This window comes from Pygocentrus nattereri, chromosome 29 (assembly GCF_015220715.1).
Source record: "Pygocentrus nattereri isolate fPygNat1 chromosome 29, fPygNat1.pri, whole genome shotgun sequence".
In the NCBI taxonomy this organism is placed as follows: Eukaryota; Metazoa; Chordata; class Actinopteri; order Characiformes; family Serrasalmidae; genus Pygocentrus; species Pygocentrus nattereri.
The window spans coordinates 7,536,235-7,553,283 of NC_051239.1; the positions used below are offsets into that span (position 1 = coordinate 7,536,235).

The 17,049-nt window shown below is 39.5% G+C and overlaps 1 pseudogene; it reads right to left on the reverse strand.

Moving 5' to 3' along the window:
• Positions 1-12,856: 12,856 nt before the first annotated feature.
• Positions 12,857-13,028, reverse strand: LOC119262852 (annotated as a pseudogene).
• Positions 13,029-17,049: the final 4,021 nt, after the last annotated feature.

A 17,049-nucleotide genomic window follows, 5' to 3' on the forward strand; every position in this document is an offset into this window, starting at 1 on the left:
TTCAGCAGTAGAGGCCTCCAGACACAAGGCATACAAACTGTTTTTGAAGCAGAGTCTTCATTCCTGCCGCTTGTGTTTGTAGGCCTATGGAAAGCTGCATGTCTGCTCAAGTTTGTCTTACTTTTAGATTGTGTCACCAGGTGGCAGCATCTGCACACTTTCTCTGGAAGGCTGCTGTTTGATTAAGCCATGGCTGTGCTTCTGAGGCATAGGAGGAATGGAAGATGTCAGACGTCTGATCCAGACTAAATATTGTATTTTCCTACACAAACAGTTCTTTTTTGGGTTTCTTCTAGGCATTTAAAAAGATTAAATATCCAGGCTGACTGTAGTGCACTTTATGCCTTTCCAGAAATTAACAGGTCATTCTGGATGGGTCACATGTATTTGTGCTGTTAGCAAATGATGTGTTGGAGAGAAAAAGGATATATTTAACTGATTCAGGTTTTGACTAAGGAATAAATTAGGATATGACATTTCTGTAGATTTGTTTTGTATATATTATACATCTTCATATATACTGTACATTAATAATTGATAAGATAAGATAAGATAAGATAGTTTCCTCCCACAGTCCAAAGACATGCAGTCAGGCCAATTGGACATGTTACATTGCCCCTGGGTGTGAGTGTGTGAGTGACTGTCTGTGTCTGTCTGTCTGCCCTGCAATGGACTGCCGACCTGTCCAGGGTGTATCCTGCCTTCCGCTCGATGACCGCTGGGATAGGCTCCAGCACCCCCCCCACCCCCCGTGACCCTGAGGGAGAAGCAGCTTAGAAAATGGATGGATGGATGGATGGAAGGATAAGATAAACATTTATTATCCCACTGGGGGAAATTTGCATTGTTACAGCAGAATACACAGTAAGCAGATAAAGAGCAGTAAGCAGACAAAGATGTGCATCATACAAAATACAAAATATAAGATATACTACAGAAATAGATAAATAAACAAGGCGTCTGATAGCAGAAAAATGTAAAAAATAAAAATAGAATTAAGAAACTATACAAATTTACAGTTTACACATGCAGTTGTATGGATTGTACCAATCTATCAGCAGCATATATTGCACATTAATTAGAGGTAGGATACGATATAGGTCGATGTGGTGTGTTCGTGATAGAATGCACTATGATAGAGTGAGGTGTGAATGGGGACAGCCATGGGGACAAAGGAGCTGCGCTGTCTCTCGTTTCCGTATCGCAGGTGGAGAAGCCTGTCACTGAAGGAGCTGCCCAGTGCTGCAACTGCCTCCTGTAGTGGGTGAGAGGGGTTGTCCATTATGGATGCAAGCTTGGCCAACATCCTCCTCTCCACCACCTCCAGCACTGGGTCCAGCGCACAGCCCAGGACAGAACTAACCTTCCTGATAAGCTTGTCCAGTTGCTTCCTGTCTGCTGCTGTAATGCCACCTCCCCAGCAGACAATGCCATAGAAGATGGCTGATGCCACCACAGAGTCATTATCTTATGGTGTGTGTGTGTGTGTGTGTGTGTGTGTGTGTGTGTGTGTGTGTGTGTGTGTACTATGGTTTATTTAAGTTTGGAATCAATTAATTTTTGTTATTGTATATACAAAACCTAATACAATACAGATTAAAATATTCTACGTTAGACAGTTCATAAGCGTCATATTTTGACAACAAGAGGCTATTTAAGGATAAATAATATGCTGTAATTTTTGTCTGCCAGAAGATGTGATGTCACATTTGTAATGTCAGGAAATGATAGATATTAATGTTATTATAATCTTTTGCAGTCATTTTGAATGTACGGTTCTGTTTATCATTCTGGACACATAACATTTCAGTATTTATTGATTTATTTATTGTATTTATTAATCGTTTATTGTTTTTTTTACAGCGAATAATTTGTAATTATATCGCTGCTGTCGGAAACAAAACCTCGTATGTCCATTTTCAGTTTTTGACATGATTTGAAAATGCATGTTGGCCTTTACATTGTGTGTAAATTTCATGAAGGATGGACTAAAATAAACGGCCAAAAATGACTTGGAAAAAAGTCTGGTTCAATTGACTTACATTGAAAGTAATGCATATTTTTCTTTCTCCTGTAAATTTACGAGGTTTTGTTCTGACAGCAGCGATGTACAATCAGACACTGTAAATAATTCATTAATTGAATTAAAAAGTCAGACGCCACCATTTCATTGTATTTATTTAATTCACAGTCATTTATGGCTATTCAGGAGGTACTCCTTAAGATATTATATATGACATTCACTTGCATGAAGAAGGAGAAAGTCAAAGGAAGATAAATGAAGAAGCAGTTTCTAAAACTAAAAAAATAAGTATCAAAGGGGAATTCCACCAGGCTTTAAAATTTCTGCATAATTCAGAAATTAAGATGTAAACCGTTCAGAGTGGTTTGGTGTGAAATGGTTCATTGTGGAGAAACTTACTGATAGATTTCTTTACAGTGGTGGTGATAGGAACCAGCGGTCACAATGTCTACAGCACTGCAACAAATATAGCCATTTTCTTTACTATAAAAACCACCAGAAAACCTACACACGTCTTCAGAGTTTTTAAATGTAATACAGATGATGGTAAAATCTGAAAAAATACATTTTCCATGGGGGACTATTTTGCTTCACAATACACTGCATGTACCCCTCCACCAATATTGGATTAAAAAACGTTTCAGTCCACAAGTTCACAGTCTCAAAACCATTCTTAAAAATCGTCTCAGGCATCAGGCAATATATGCCTAGTTTTGTGTAATAACTTTCTATCAGGCCACCTTCAAAAGCATAAACACTCCAGATGTCTGATTCCTATCACCACCACTGTAATCAGTTCTGACCCACATTAAACAACTTTGAATGACATCTTCGTCATTTAAGTATGCAGACAATTTGAAACATATATATATATATATATATATATATGTGTGTGTTACATGTAGTGACATGAAAATGCAGGACAGTGTTTTTTAATGCATTTTTTAAATTTAAAAATAAAACTCATGCTAAATCTTAACCTTTCAACTTCACTTTTAAAATAATTAAAAAGAACTGAAAACATTTACAAAAAAATGTAGGGGATAGGGTTTGAACCATTTCTAAAATACCCTATAAATGTTGTTTTGCATGTATATTTAGCTCATTGCTGTCCCTAATAATGCATTGTTGTTAAACAGATCATAAAATAACCCTTGTAAACATCTAAGATCTGAATACTTAATAGCTTATAAAACTTTTTTAAAATTAGTTTTAAAACTGTTTAAAATGTTTTGTTTAGTTTTTTTTAACTCTGGAACTGCAGGTTGTACTAACGCTCCATATAATGTCATAATTGCGTATAATTACATATTTTATATTTTCAATGTGAGCTTCTTCAGGTCCAAATTTCTTACAAGCGATGTCTTACGTGGCTAATTAAACAGGCTCTGATGTGAGGGATGGTTGAGTGAGTTTTTTATGTATCTAGGTTGTGAAAGGTGTGAGTGCGTGTAAAACCGTTTAAAGCTGCTCCGGCCCATTAGTAACGTCTCTGCTGAGTCCAGCTCAGCCGTGTTGGTATGCTGCCCTGCTCTCCGCCTCTTTCAGAGCGGTTCATCTCCCCACTTCCTCCCATTCTACAGCTTTGATGGGCTGCCATGTATCTCCCACACTGGAGGGCTTTTCATAGATGGCACCTGTCAGGAAAAGGAGGGAGGGGGGTTTGTTGTTACAGGCAGAGGATTCACAGTTATGGCCAGATGAGACAGGTGTGTGTCTGTGAGGGTGGTGGGTGTGTGGGTGTGTGTGTGTGTGTGTGTGTATTCCAGGGTCAGAAGGATGGCTTAATAGTGGCTGCATCAGCCACTGAGGCACTACTGTTCTGGGCTGCAGCAAAAAGGACTCATTCATTTTGGCCTTAGCTAGAGTTAACGTGTATTTGTTTGTGTTAAAGGGGTGTAGCAATGCTCATATTTTCATGTTCGATACGATTTTCAAGTCTGAGATCAAGATTCGAGTTGCTTTTCATATTTTCTATGGTTCTTGCTCAGACAAATAAGTTAAATAGAACTTTTTCAGCGCTGTGCTGCTCTCTAACATTATAAATTACATTAACATTTTTACATTAAAATTTTCAAGTCTATATAATTAAATGGTTAAGAACAAAGTCATTTAAAATGCTTTAATTGTGAGAGAACTAGACTAAAGAGTTTAAAGCTTCTCAACCAGGGGTGTCAAACTCAACCACTAAAATGGCCATGTTAATAAATCTCAGCAAATCAGAGGCCCAGCTGTGTTTTTATTTCATTTTTATTTAACACTTTGCCGTATCCTGAACAGGCCATTGTTTATTCAAAATATCCAAAGCTGCAACAGCACAATAGGCATTAAATACTATCCAAAAATAATTGTACATAAAACTACATCATTTTATTTGCTATATTTATTTACTTGAACAAGACATCAGGCATCTTTTCTTCTTGTGTAACCGCTGGCCCACAGATTGTTGTTGTGGAAGGGGGTCAAAATGCACACTATATTGCAGTGTAAGCTGGGGCATGTAATGCATCTTAGGGTGAAACAGGCTACTAAGAATAAAACATTAAAAGAATAGGACTGTCACAGGCCTGACTCAGCCCTTGTTATAGTGATAATGACTTCTATAGTAACTTCATCATGACTTCTTATACGCCAGTAACTTAAAAACGTGTGCAAATATTGATTGCATATTTCTAATATGTATTGTGTAATATTTTACTTTGTCTACCCTGCTGCTCCTGGCCTACTAGGAGAGGTTAGGATGAAGATATTGGAAGCAATATCTGCTGGATTTGAGAGGCTTGTGAGCTTATGCAAATGCGGTTAGTCAGCGTAAATATGTGTCCATTTCAATTATTTTAAGTATTATAGTATTTTAAAACCTTTATTAAACATGTTATCTTTCTACAGCCATCCATCTACTGCTTCAGGACTTACAGCTTGTCACAGGTACTTTTATTCATTCGCGGGCCTTGTGTTTGACACTTGGGCCCCGCCCACTTCATTCTGACTGGATGCGACCAAATGAGTTTGATCATTGACTGTGGTTTCCGTGTAAGGTGGTTACAGAGAGCTTACAATAAAAATTCTGTTTTTCTGTTTATCAGTACCCCACAACCCAGAAGGAGAAGCAGCTTAGAAGATTTACACTTTTTATATGAAGAAATCTGCAGTTTACTGTCTGTTTTATCTTGGCAAGGCTGTATTTACAGGGAGACTTGAATTGTTTTACACCAGGCCCTCCCCACCCTTCATTGCTCACTCATAACAGCTCATAACAGAGTCACAGAATGGCCACTAGGGGGCATGCAGAAAGCGACAGATATTTTGCAAGGCAGAGCGTATCACAATTGCAACATACAGCAATATAATCACAATATTCTGTCCGTATCGTGCATCTCTACTGTGGACCCCACATGCATGAGAAGAGAGTTGAGGGGAAGATGCAACATTGTTCAAATGCCTGAATGTGTGTGTGTGTGTGTGTGTGTGTAACACCGGATCTGGATGCAGAGGGGACTCATCCTGGGGCCACAAAGGGCCTGTTGAGGTGGTGGTGTGAAGACAGCATTATGAGTGCTGCCCGCCCCACCCGTTCGTTACAGAGCTAAATAACTCTCCTGTCAACGCCTCCGACCCACTGCCAGTCCAGCTGGACACACACACACCCCACACACCCACATCCTCCCACCAAAACCACCATCGGATGCGGGCTCATTGCAGCCTGAGAGAGAAGGATGGGTGAATATAAAAGCAATGGGAAGTGAGGGATGCAGAAAGATGCAGGAGAGAGAGAGAGAGAGAGAGAGAGAGAGAGCTTCACATTGATTAGCATGTGCACTGACTTGAAAGGTTAACTCATGTGAAGTTCAGTTGCGTTTAGATATTGTTATTGATGCCTCTTATGCATGGTGACCAGTGGTTTAGTCAGGCGTGTGCGCATGTTTATGCTGTTTACGGAAGTTTTAGACCAGGCTGTTTCCATGTACTGACTTCTAAACCTGCAGTTTTGTGCATCTGTTTTATTCCAGGATGCCTCACAAGTCAAGGAGAAGAAAAATATCACAAGTTTAACAGAACACAATGTGACCACTCAATTCTATGATTAATAAACAATTTTGATTCATTTTCATCCATTCCTACAGATACACACTTAAAAATGAGGTTCTTTGAGAGTTCTTTAGTAAAAAGAAATTGTTCTACAGTGCACCAAAAAGGATTCTTCTATTGTAACAAGCCTGACATCATAACAACGGAAGAACCCTTTTTTGTGCCATACAGAACCATTTTCCTTACTAAAGGACTCTTACACAAAAAGGCTCTTTTCATGATTAAAGGGTTCTTTGCATTGTGAAAGCATTATTTAGATTGATGGAGAATGTGTTGCATATAGTTCTATATAGAACGCTTCAGCAAAGGGTTCTACATAGCACCAAAAAGGGATCTGCTATTGTTAGGATGTCAAGCTTGTAACAACAGAAGAACCCTGTTGGGTGCTATATAGAACCATATAGTTCTTTATAAAACCATACACAGCACACTCTCCATGAAGAACCATTTCATGATGTAAAAAAATGATGAAAAGTGATCACACAAACCAGTGTTCATGGTTCTTTTTCTATACTAAAGAACCATTTTTTATATTAAAGAATGCTTGGAGAACCATCATTGTTAAGTGTGTACCACCATGGTTTGCACTATAGCCTAGCGCTGTTGTAGCAGGACACGCTGACTAACCATGGATAAGGTTTACTAATGTCAGCTCTGTTAAATTAGCAGCATTTCAGCAGCTGATTTGGCCACTAGCAATGCTGTAAAGGCTTCAAAATAAGCTTGAAAATACGATTCAAGATTCAAGACTCAAGATTTTTTATTGTCATATGCGCAGCAGAAACAGGCAGTTACACTCTACAGTGAAATTCTTACTGTAACGGAGAGCGAGGTTGCGGACGCATATGCGGAGATAAGCGATGTTTATTAAGGGCAAATCCAGGGTCACAGTCTAAAGGGTCCAGGGTCATAGAGCCAACACGGATTGATCAGGGTGCAGACAAACCAGAATCAAACATTCAAACATTCAAACACTACAAGCAGAACAAACAACAACAAATCAAACAAAGAGCAGCAAACACAAGGGGCAAACACAGGGCTTAAATACAACAGGGCTGATGAGGAACAGGTGGAAACAATCAGGGGCAGAGTCGCTAAACAAGGGGGCTGGACTACAAAACCAAAACAAAGAACACATGGACAGGACTGGGAGGGGCCAATTGGGACACTTACTTTGCTGTTCATTCACCAAATATAATCTTAATATAATCTTAGAATTAAAAAAATAGAAAAATAGAAAAACGTATAAGAAAAATATAAGAACATCACTAAAAACAGTAGTAAAAAGTACAGTTATGTGCAAAGTTGAAAGAAAATTGAAGATACATGTGCATATGTACAAATATGTAGAGCAGCGGTTCATAAAGTGCATGTTGCAAGTAACAGATGTAAACAGTAGTGTTCTGACTGCAGCTGTACGGTGCATGTAAGGTGCAGTTATTGAGTGCAAGGTTGGCCAGAATTTGGAGGGGGGAAGAGGTAGTGAGTGAGGTGTTCACCAGACTGATGGCCTGTGAATAGAAACTGTCCATCAGTCTTGTAGTCTCCTGGACTTCCACTCCTGTAGTGTCTGCCTGAAGGTAGGTCTGTGAAGAGTCTGGGAGTGTGTACTGTCCCTGATTATGTTGTGAGCCCTCCTGATGACCCTGATAAGTGTCCTGTAGTGAGGGGAAGGCTGCTCCTGAGATGGACTGTGCAGTTTTGATCACACGCTGGAGAGCCTTTCTGTCCTGAGCTGTGCAGTTTCCATACCAGACTGTGATGGAGCTGGTAAGAGCACACTCGATCGTATTCCTGGAGAAGGTGCTGAGAATTAAAAATAAACATTTAGTAAACATTTAAATTCTCATTTATAGTCATTCTTTTGTGTTTTTTCATATTGTATTCATCCAAAAATGGATGGAAGAAAAAAGGAAGACCAGAGAAGTTGTTTATATGAGAAGGAGTTGTTTATATTGGCCTATATAGAGATTTATGTGTGTGCTAGGCTGGTGTAGATTTGCACTATTCCTAGTTTTTCTTTTTTCGGACTACAGCACTGATGGTGACAGTGTTACTGGTTATCGGAGAAGAGCATTAGCTGTGTCTATTGTTTAAGGTGGATAAAGGTAGAACCATAGAACCATTATTTTTTTTCTATTAAACTGGGTTCACCTGGGTTTCCAAAGTAATCAACATCCAGTTCATTTCACCAGCACAGTTACAGTAACAAAAACAGGCTGTTTAATTCTAAAAGATAAGGAGTGATTGAACTCTTACATCTATTGTCCTCAGAAAAATCTCCATGCCAACTTTAAATGAAGTACCATTTTTTATTATATGTACATTAACATAATATGTTAGAATGCACTGTATGACCCTAATGTCTGGGCTATGGCCTTTGCGACTGTGTCTTATCCAGGCCAAATGGGCGAGTCTTGTCTTAGATCAGCCGTCCTGCAGGAAACTGCATGTTTAATCAATTAAGGGGCACAAAGAGAGAGGAAGACCTGACCATTCTCAGGGCAATCGGAGGCTGACCCCTCCCTGGCTTATCTTACATTCACACACACACACACACACACACACATATAGACACACACACACACACACAAACACATACATACAGTTATACAGTGAGATAAAACAGTAGTGAGATTGTCTTTGGAAATGCTCTGTCTCTTCTGATACAAGGATTCCTCAAACTCATTTCAGTTCGGTCAATTATTGTATGTAATTGTAGCCCCCTTCAGAAGAAAAGGTCAGTACACCCCAGAGCTGATTACAATTTATATCAGCTGCATCAAAACAGGTGCAAACAGTTAGCAATTTTTGAAAAGGGTTTGCATTAAATTAGACACTGTGTAGTTCGGTCTTAAGGACTATTCCTCATGTAATCAAATCAAATCAAATCAAATTTATTTATATAGCGCTTTTTACAACTGATGTTGTCACAAAGCAGCTTTACAAAAATGGGAATCACAGCACAGAGAATCAGACAAAACACTGAACATAATATACAGAATATACAGAACCCCCGTGAGCGCTGAGGCAAGGAAAAACTCCCTCAGAGCTGGAGGAGGAAGAAACCTCGGGAGGACCAAGACTCACATCTAAAGGGGGGACCATCCTACCACTGGTCAGACAACTTATAAGTTAAACATTGAAAAGTCAATTTTACATCCACGCAGTTCTAATATATTCAGGTGTGTATAATCAACAGTGGAAATAATTAGAGTTCATATAGATTTGGATGTGATCTGTAGTGGAGAAGCTGCGTTCCAGAAACTTCCATCAGTCTGGTCAATCGGGGGGACAGGGGGACTTGAGGGTGGGACATCCATCAGTATTGGGCCGGACCGGTGGACAGTCAGTAACTCGGAGGAAGGAAAGATTTAGGAATTAGTTTAGACTGGATTTATGAAGAACAGAAAATGTAAAAAATTATCAGAGTGTGACTAATGACTCCGGCAGGTCTGAATATAACAGCCTAACTAAAGGGAGAGAGCCAGAAGGTAACATAGACACGGAGGCTCCCTGAGACACTGGCATTCACCCACTCCACCGTCCACAAACCTGAGTGACTGCATGTAGTGAGTGACAGCAGCACCAGCATCCCAGTTTACCCACAATTCACTATGTCCATGAACCCCTGGATCTGCAGCCTTATCTAAAGGGAATTAACATTAACTACCAAAAGCTAAACTAAACAAGTAAGTTTTTAGTCTAGACTTAAAGATTGAGACTGTGTCTGGGTCCCGAACATTATCGGGGAGATTATTCCAGAGTTGGGGCGCTTTATAAGAGAAAGCTCTTCCTCCTGCAGAGCTTCTCTGAATTTTGGGAACTACTAGGAAGCCAGCACCCTGTGATCTAAGTAATCGTGGTGGTTCATAATAGGAGATAAGGTCTCTCAGATACTCAGGAGCGAGCCCATGTAGGGCTTTATACGTTAACAGGAGAATTTTATAGTCTATGCGGAATTTGACTGGAAGCCAGTGAAGAGCTGATAGGACTGGACTAATATGGTCAAATTTTCTAGTTTTAGTAAGGACCCTGGCTGCAGCATTTTGAACTAGCTGAAGTTTATTTAAGTTACTGCTAGAACATCCTGACAGTAGCGCATTACAGTAGTCTAGCCTTGACGTAATGAAGGCATGTACTAATTTTTCTGCGTCATGTAAGGATAAAGCATTTCTTAGCTTGGCGATGTTACGGAGATGTAGAAAAGCTGTTTTAGTAACATTAGATATGTGTTTATCAAATGCTAGATCTGAATCTATGATAACGCCAAGATTTTTAGCTGTTGAACCAGGTGTGACTGAGAAGTCGGCCAGATTCAACATTAGGTGTGATAATTTATTTCTAGCAGCTTTAGGGCCTAATAGAAGAACTTCTGTTTTATCACTATTTAATAGAAGAAAGTTGTGTGACATCCATGATTTCACATCTTTTACGCAATCCTCCATTTTCTTTATTCTCTGTTTGTCATCAGGTTTGGCTGATATGAAGAGCTGCGTGTCGTCTGCATAACAATGAAAATTAACATTATGTTTTCTAATAACTTTGCCCAGGGGGAGCATGTATAACGTAAATAATAACGGTCCTAAGATAGAGCCTTGTGGAACTCCATATCTAACCTTTGTATAATTGGAGGGTATATTATTTACCCTCACAAACTGAAAACGATCGGTCAAGTATGATTTGAACCACGATAAGGCAGTTCCAGTTATACCGACCATTTTCTCTAATCTTTCTAGGAGGATATTATGATCTATTGTATCAAAAGCTGCGCTCAGGTCAAGAAGTACCAGTAAAGAAACGCAGCCTTGGTCAGCGGCAAGAAGCAGATCATTTGTTATCTTAACTAGAGCTGTCTCAGTGCTATGATGAGGCCTAAATCCAGATTGGAATTTTTCATAGATCTGGTTTCTTTGCAGATAAGAGCCAAGTTGTTGGGCCACGGCCTTTTCTAAAATCTTAGAAATAAATGGTAAATTTGAAATAGGTCTATAGTTAGATAGTACACTAGGATCAAGATTTGGTTTCTTGATCAAAGGTTTAATTACTGCTAGTTTAAAGGCTTTGGGAACATACCCCAGGTTTAATGATGAGTTTACTATTGTTAATAGTGGTTTAATTATGTCTGGTAATACCTGTTTTAATAGTTTTGTGGGAACTGCATCAAGTGTACATGTAATGCCACAGATTATTAGGCCCTTATTCAACTCATCAGCTAAGTGTAAAGCCCTTCATATACCAACCTAGTAGTGCTCACCTCAGTTCAAGCAAGTTAAAAAAATGCTAAGTAATATGCAGTGGGATTATGCAATGTACACATGCTTCTGACCTGTCACTGACCACTTCTTTGCCCTTAAGCAAAACACTTAACCCCAAATCCCAGAGCTGTTGCAACATGTCTAAACTGCCCCTTCCCTGCAGAGGAAGATGGAGCATAGCTGCATCAGGGGATTGTTCACCAAATGGTGGAAATCCTCCACAAGGTCCATAAATATGTCTTTCCTTGTGCCAGAGGCAGGCCTAATCTGATAAACATGAAAAAGCACAGGTGCTCAGTTCCCATTGCTTTAGTTCAATACAGTTTGGTGGTTTTTCTGCTCAACTCATTAGTTGTAGTTGTGTTTGAGTGGGAAAACCATGAAAGGCCCTCCAGAACAGGTTGAGATATAGACTGTACCGTGTGGGGTCGGTGGGGATAGTTAACATCATGCTCTTCTCGGTTGATAAACTCTCATATGTATACTAAAAACTAAAGAGAAACTCAGAATATTATAATGTAGCTTAGAAAGTTTCAGGGGAATTCAGTTCGGCTCCCAGCTGTCATAATAAGGATACAATATGGCTTAATTGAAAAAAATCCATCTGAACTATAGCACTGCTAAATGACTCACAGACATGCTACACCCATTGCCATTGATACACTAAACCCATTGCAATGGTTGTGCTACACTCATTTCTATGGTTACACTACACCCATATCCCCATGGTTACACTACAAATATTTCCAAGGTTGTGTTATACCCATTTGCTTATGCCACACCCATTTCCATGGTTTCTGGTAAACCCATTTCCATGGTTTCAGTACACCCATTTTCCCCCATGGTTATGGTATGCCCATTTCCATGGTTATGGTATGCCCATTTCCATGGTTATGGTATACCCATTTCCATGGTTACGGTATACTCATTTCTACAGTAACACCAAACCCATTGCAGTAGTTACTGAATAACTGTTACCATACCTTCGTTACACAAATTTCCATTGTTATTCTGAAGAAATTTCCATGGTTACACTACAGCCATTTCCATTGATACGCTAAATCCATTTCCTTGGTTACTTTATAGTACGAAGTTACTTGCACATTATGTACAGTCTTAGTGAAAGAATGATCCATTCTGGATTATTTTGGACTCTACCTTCATAGTGAAAAATGTGACTTTTACTTTAATTATTATTATTTCATTATTAAGATTAAGTGACACTTTTTAATCCCACAAACAGGGAAATTTCACCTCTGCATTTAACCCATCCGTGAAGTGAAACACCACATACACACACACTAGGGGGCTGTGAGCACACTTGCCCGGAGCGGTAGGCAGCCCTATCCACTGTGCCCGGGGAACAATTGGGGTTAGGGGTCTTGCTCAAGGACACCTCAGTCATGGATTGTTGGCACTGGGGACTGAACCAGCAACCTTCCAGTCACAGGGCCAGTTCCCTAAACTCCAGCCCACTGCTGCCCGGAGAAGGTGCACCGTTCCCGGAGGTACTTCAATACCAGGTCGATGGATGGAGTGGACGGAGCAAGCCCCTCTTCCGTCTCCCTGTCCTGAAAATCAGTTTAATATGAGGTCCTCTTATAGATGACGGATCAGATATTAAGCTGATAAGAACAGATACCAAAAGGCCTAATTATTCATTATTAGTAGTAATAATAGTAGTAGTAGTAGTAGTTTTGCACAGTGCTTTTCATACAGAGGAATGCATCTTAACGTGTTTCACAAAAGTGTATCAATTGAACATAAATGAAAATGTACACAAAGGAAAAAGTAACCTCTTAGTGTCTGTATGTGGGCCTGGGAACTTCAGTTCCTCAATTTCATTTCATTTACTGGACATTAAAGGATTAAAAGCTAATGAAAAAAACACTTCTGTTCTGCTTTACCATGTTATCACTGTGGATTAAACCAGCAGAGCCAGTGACAGAAAGAGAAAAAGACGTATTCACACCTTACATAAGAAGATGGCATTGAAAGCTCAGATGAAAACACAAATACTCTTCCCCGCCCGACTGTAACCGGTCCAACTAAACTGAACTGGTTATTCATACAGGCCAGCCACAGAGCGACTTTCTGTACATTAAAGCACACACATCTAGAGTGGTGAGCAGAGAGGTGTTGGGGTGTGTATTGGCTTTTGGTGGACTTTTATTGTCATGGATATCAGCAATAGTGCAGATTGGGAATGTAATAGCAAGCTTTGTTTGACTCTAATGGCCTTTCAGGGCCTATCCCTGCCTGAGAGAAGAGCAGGAGGGCAGGTGTGACCCTTCAGGTTTGCTGTACGAGTATAAGCTACACATCTAAAAAAAGATGGTTCTTCAATGGTTCTTTATTTAAAAAATGGTTCTATATAGAACCCTGAACACTCAAAGAACACTTTGCATGATTAAAGTGTTCTTTGCATCATGAAGGGGTTCTTCAGATTGATGGAGAATGTGCTGTAGATGGTTCTACATAGAATCTTTTTGGAAAGGGTTCTTCTGTAGTTACAAGCTTGACATTGTGACAGTAGCAGAACTCTTTTTGGTGCTGTGTAGAACCCTTTTGAGAAATGTTCTATATAGAACCATATGTAACACACTCTCCACCAATCTAAAAAACTCTTTCACTATGCAAAGAATGCTTAAATCAAGCAATGGGTTCTTTGAGTGTACATGGTGCTACATAGAACCATTTTCTTTACTGAAGAACCCTTGAAGAACCATTTTTTTAAGAGTATAGGGTGTGAAAATGCATCAGTGCATTGAAATGTTTCAGTCTGAAGGTGGCGATTGAACTGCATTGATTTAGCCCTGAAAAAAAGCAAATACATTGAACTTGATTTAAATGTGTAAATTATTTCCACATGGACAAAATATATCAGCACAGTTAATTCCAAAATTGTTCCAGTGTGATGTATTTCATTCATGTGGAAGTGGTGTACATATTCGGATTTAAACAATTTCAATGCATTTCTTCAGTGTGGAACAATATAAGAAATATAATAACAATATAATTCAAAATATACTATGCACCTTTTTGGTCAAAACAAAATGGGCTATTTTAAAATGTAACAATCCAAAAATGCTTAGTTTATACTACATAATGCCCATATTTCACTACTCTGTAAGCTCCATAAGAAAACTGTACCGGGTTCACCAATGAATAAAAATGAAAAAAAGGAAAAAACATTACTACATCAAAGTTACATAATGCTCCTTAAGGTCCAATTGAGTTGTAAATGTGCACAACATTTTTTGCCTTTTCACACTTATGCCTTTTCATATAAAGGCTGGAGGTCAAACAGGGTTTATGGAGTCAATGCAATGTTGGTAGTTCTATAGATACTGAACCTTTGGCACCAGAAAACTAGAATTATGCTTTTTTCATTGGTTATAGATCCAGTACTTAAGGTTCCAGTTTTCTGGCTTTCGGTACTTGCTGAGGCTTGGCTCCAACAGGACCTAATGGTAGTCCAGAGTGTTTTCTGGTTTGGTTACACTTGCAGCTCACGATAATGACAATTTAGCAAATTTCTCTTTCAGGTACAGATAAAGTCACCATGATATCACCGGCAAGAGCATCAGAATAAAAACTAGAATTGTACATGTTGCTTTGTTGATGCTATTTTTTTAGAATTATTACATTGTAAAGAGCTTGCTAAAGCTAGTTAGGAGGCCTACATGATTAGCTCTTATCTTAGCCTCCACTGAATGAGTGTTTTTGCTCATGTTTGACTACTCAACAGAAAACGTATAAGCTTTTTTTGGTCCTGTAAATAATTCTGAGGTTTGTGTGAGTGTGTGAGAGCAGGTTCTCTGTATCACTTCATGTCAGCTGTATCACTTCATGTCAGCACAGCTAGTGTTAAGCTAACTAACACAAGATAAGCGAGATAGCTAACGCATTAGCTGACTCTCAGCAGAAAAACTGAAAGTTTGCTTGACTCTGCACGCAAGTCTGTGTAAATGTAGGTATGTTTGTGAACGCATGTGTCCAGAACAGTGCAGTATACCTGTCATGTCAGCCAATATGTTCAGCTAACTATAGTCTAGCAATCAAGGCAGCTAATTAGCCAAATGGGATGTTTTAGAGTGGCATAACATGTTGACCACAGTGGTTTCTATGACTCTTCCAGCTGTCCTTCAACAAATGTGTATTGAACTATAACTAGAACCAGAAGTTATTTAGGCTCCCACTTGGGAAAACACCCTAGCTGCTGAAGAATTCCATAAAGGAACTGAAAAGTTCAGTTTAGTTAACATTTTAAAAAGGCAGCTCTTAAAGGTTTCTTTCTGAGAACCATGAATTCTATACAGAACCATTCCATGCTTAAATGGTTCTTTGCATGGTAAAATAGTACTTCAGAACCACTTTTGTGCCATATAGAACCACGTTTAAAAAGGTTGTATAGAGAATCATATACAACACATTCTCCTTAACTGAACTGAATCACTGAGATTTACAATCTAAAGTCTGAACCACACTTGTAAAAATGTAAATTTATGAGGACCGGAGAGAAAAAGAGCTGTGGAGAGTCCTAACCTGGGTTTGGCCTTGGTGAACGATCATACCGACTGACATACACACATATTTTTCACTTATGCAGCTTTTAACATGCAGGACAGGTGGTTGAGGTGAACTTGAGGTGTCAGATGGTCACATATACTGGAATCATAGCAGTGAGAGAGGTCCACAGTTGTTTTGGCTCTACAGGTCTCATTACAGGCTGAATCCAATCTTCCACAAAGCATGGTATAAGGTATAAACCATGAAACTGCAGGAAAGCGATCCGATTTCAGCAGTTTTAAATCTTCCTCAGGCCACGGTGGGACATATCTGTCACACACAAACCTTCACAGATCCCTGGATACAACCTAAATTTGACACTGTCATTTTTTTCATCCTGTTCAAGCGTGCAGGAGTTTTAAACAAATATACACAACTTTCCAACTTACCTCACATTTAGTCGATTCTGGGAGTTGATCCCCCCAAAAAACAGGCCCTCGTGTCGAATCCAAAGCTTTGGATTTGATTCCACAACATGATTTTCAGGTTTGCACACAGTCGCGTACACACGGAGTGAGACATATTCTGTTATATTAATCCTTCCACAACTCATGCCAGTAGTTGATCAGCATTTTATTGAAACAAAGTGGAAAAAGTAAAATGTAAAATAGCCTATGTTAGTCAGCTAAGCTAAAATAGCTAATGTTGTCACGATTGGCCCCTCCCAGTCCTGTCCATGTGTTTGTGTTTACCTCCCAGTCCTTTCCATATGTTTGTGTTTATCTTCCAGTCCTGTCCATGTGCTTTTGTTTTCATTGAGTTCTTCCAGGTCCTGCCCCCCGTGTTTCTTGACTCCGCCCTTGATTCTTCTCACCTACATTTACGGCATTTGGCAGACACTTTTATCCAGAGTGACTTACAATTGGATGATTTTTACACAGGTAGGCGAAGGTAGCGTTAGGAGTCTTGCCCAAGGAATCTTATTGGTACAGTGTAGGGTGTTTACCCAGTCAGGGATTGAACCCCAGTCTACGGCGTAAAAGGCAGAGGTGTTACCCGCCACACTATACCACTCACCTGTGATGTCCATCTGTGCATTGTTAACCCTCGTTGTTTCCCTGCATTTAAGCCCTGTGTTTCCCCCTGTGAGTTTGCACATGTTTGTAT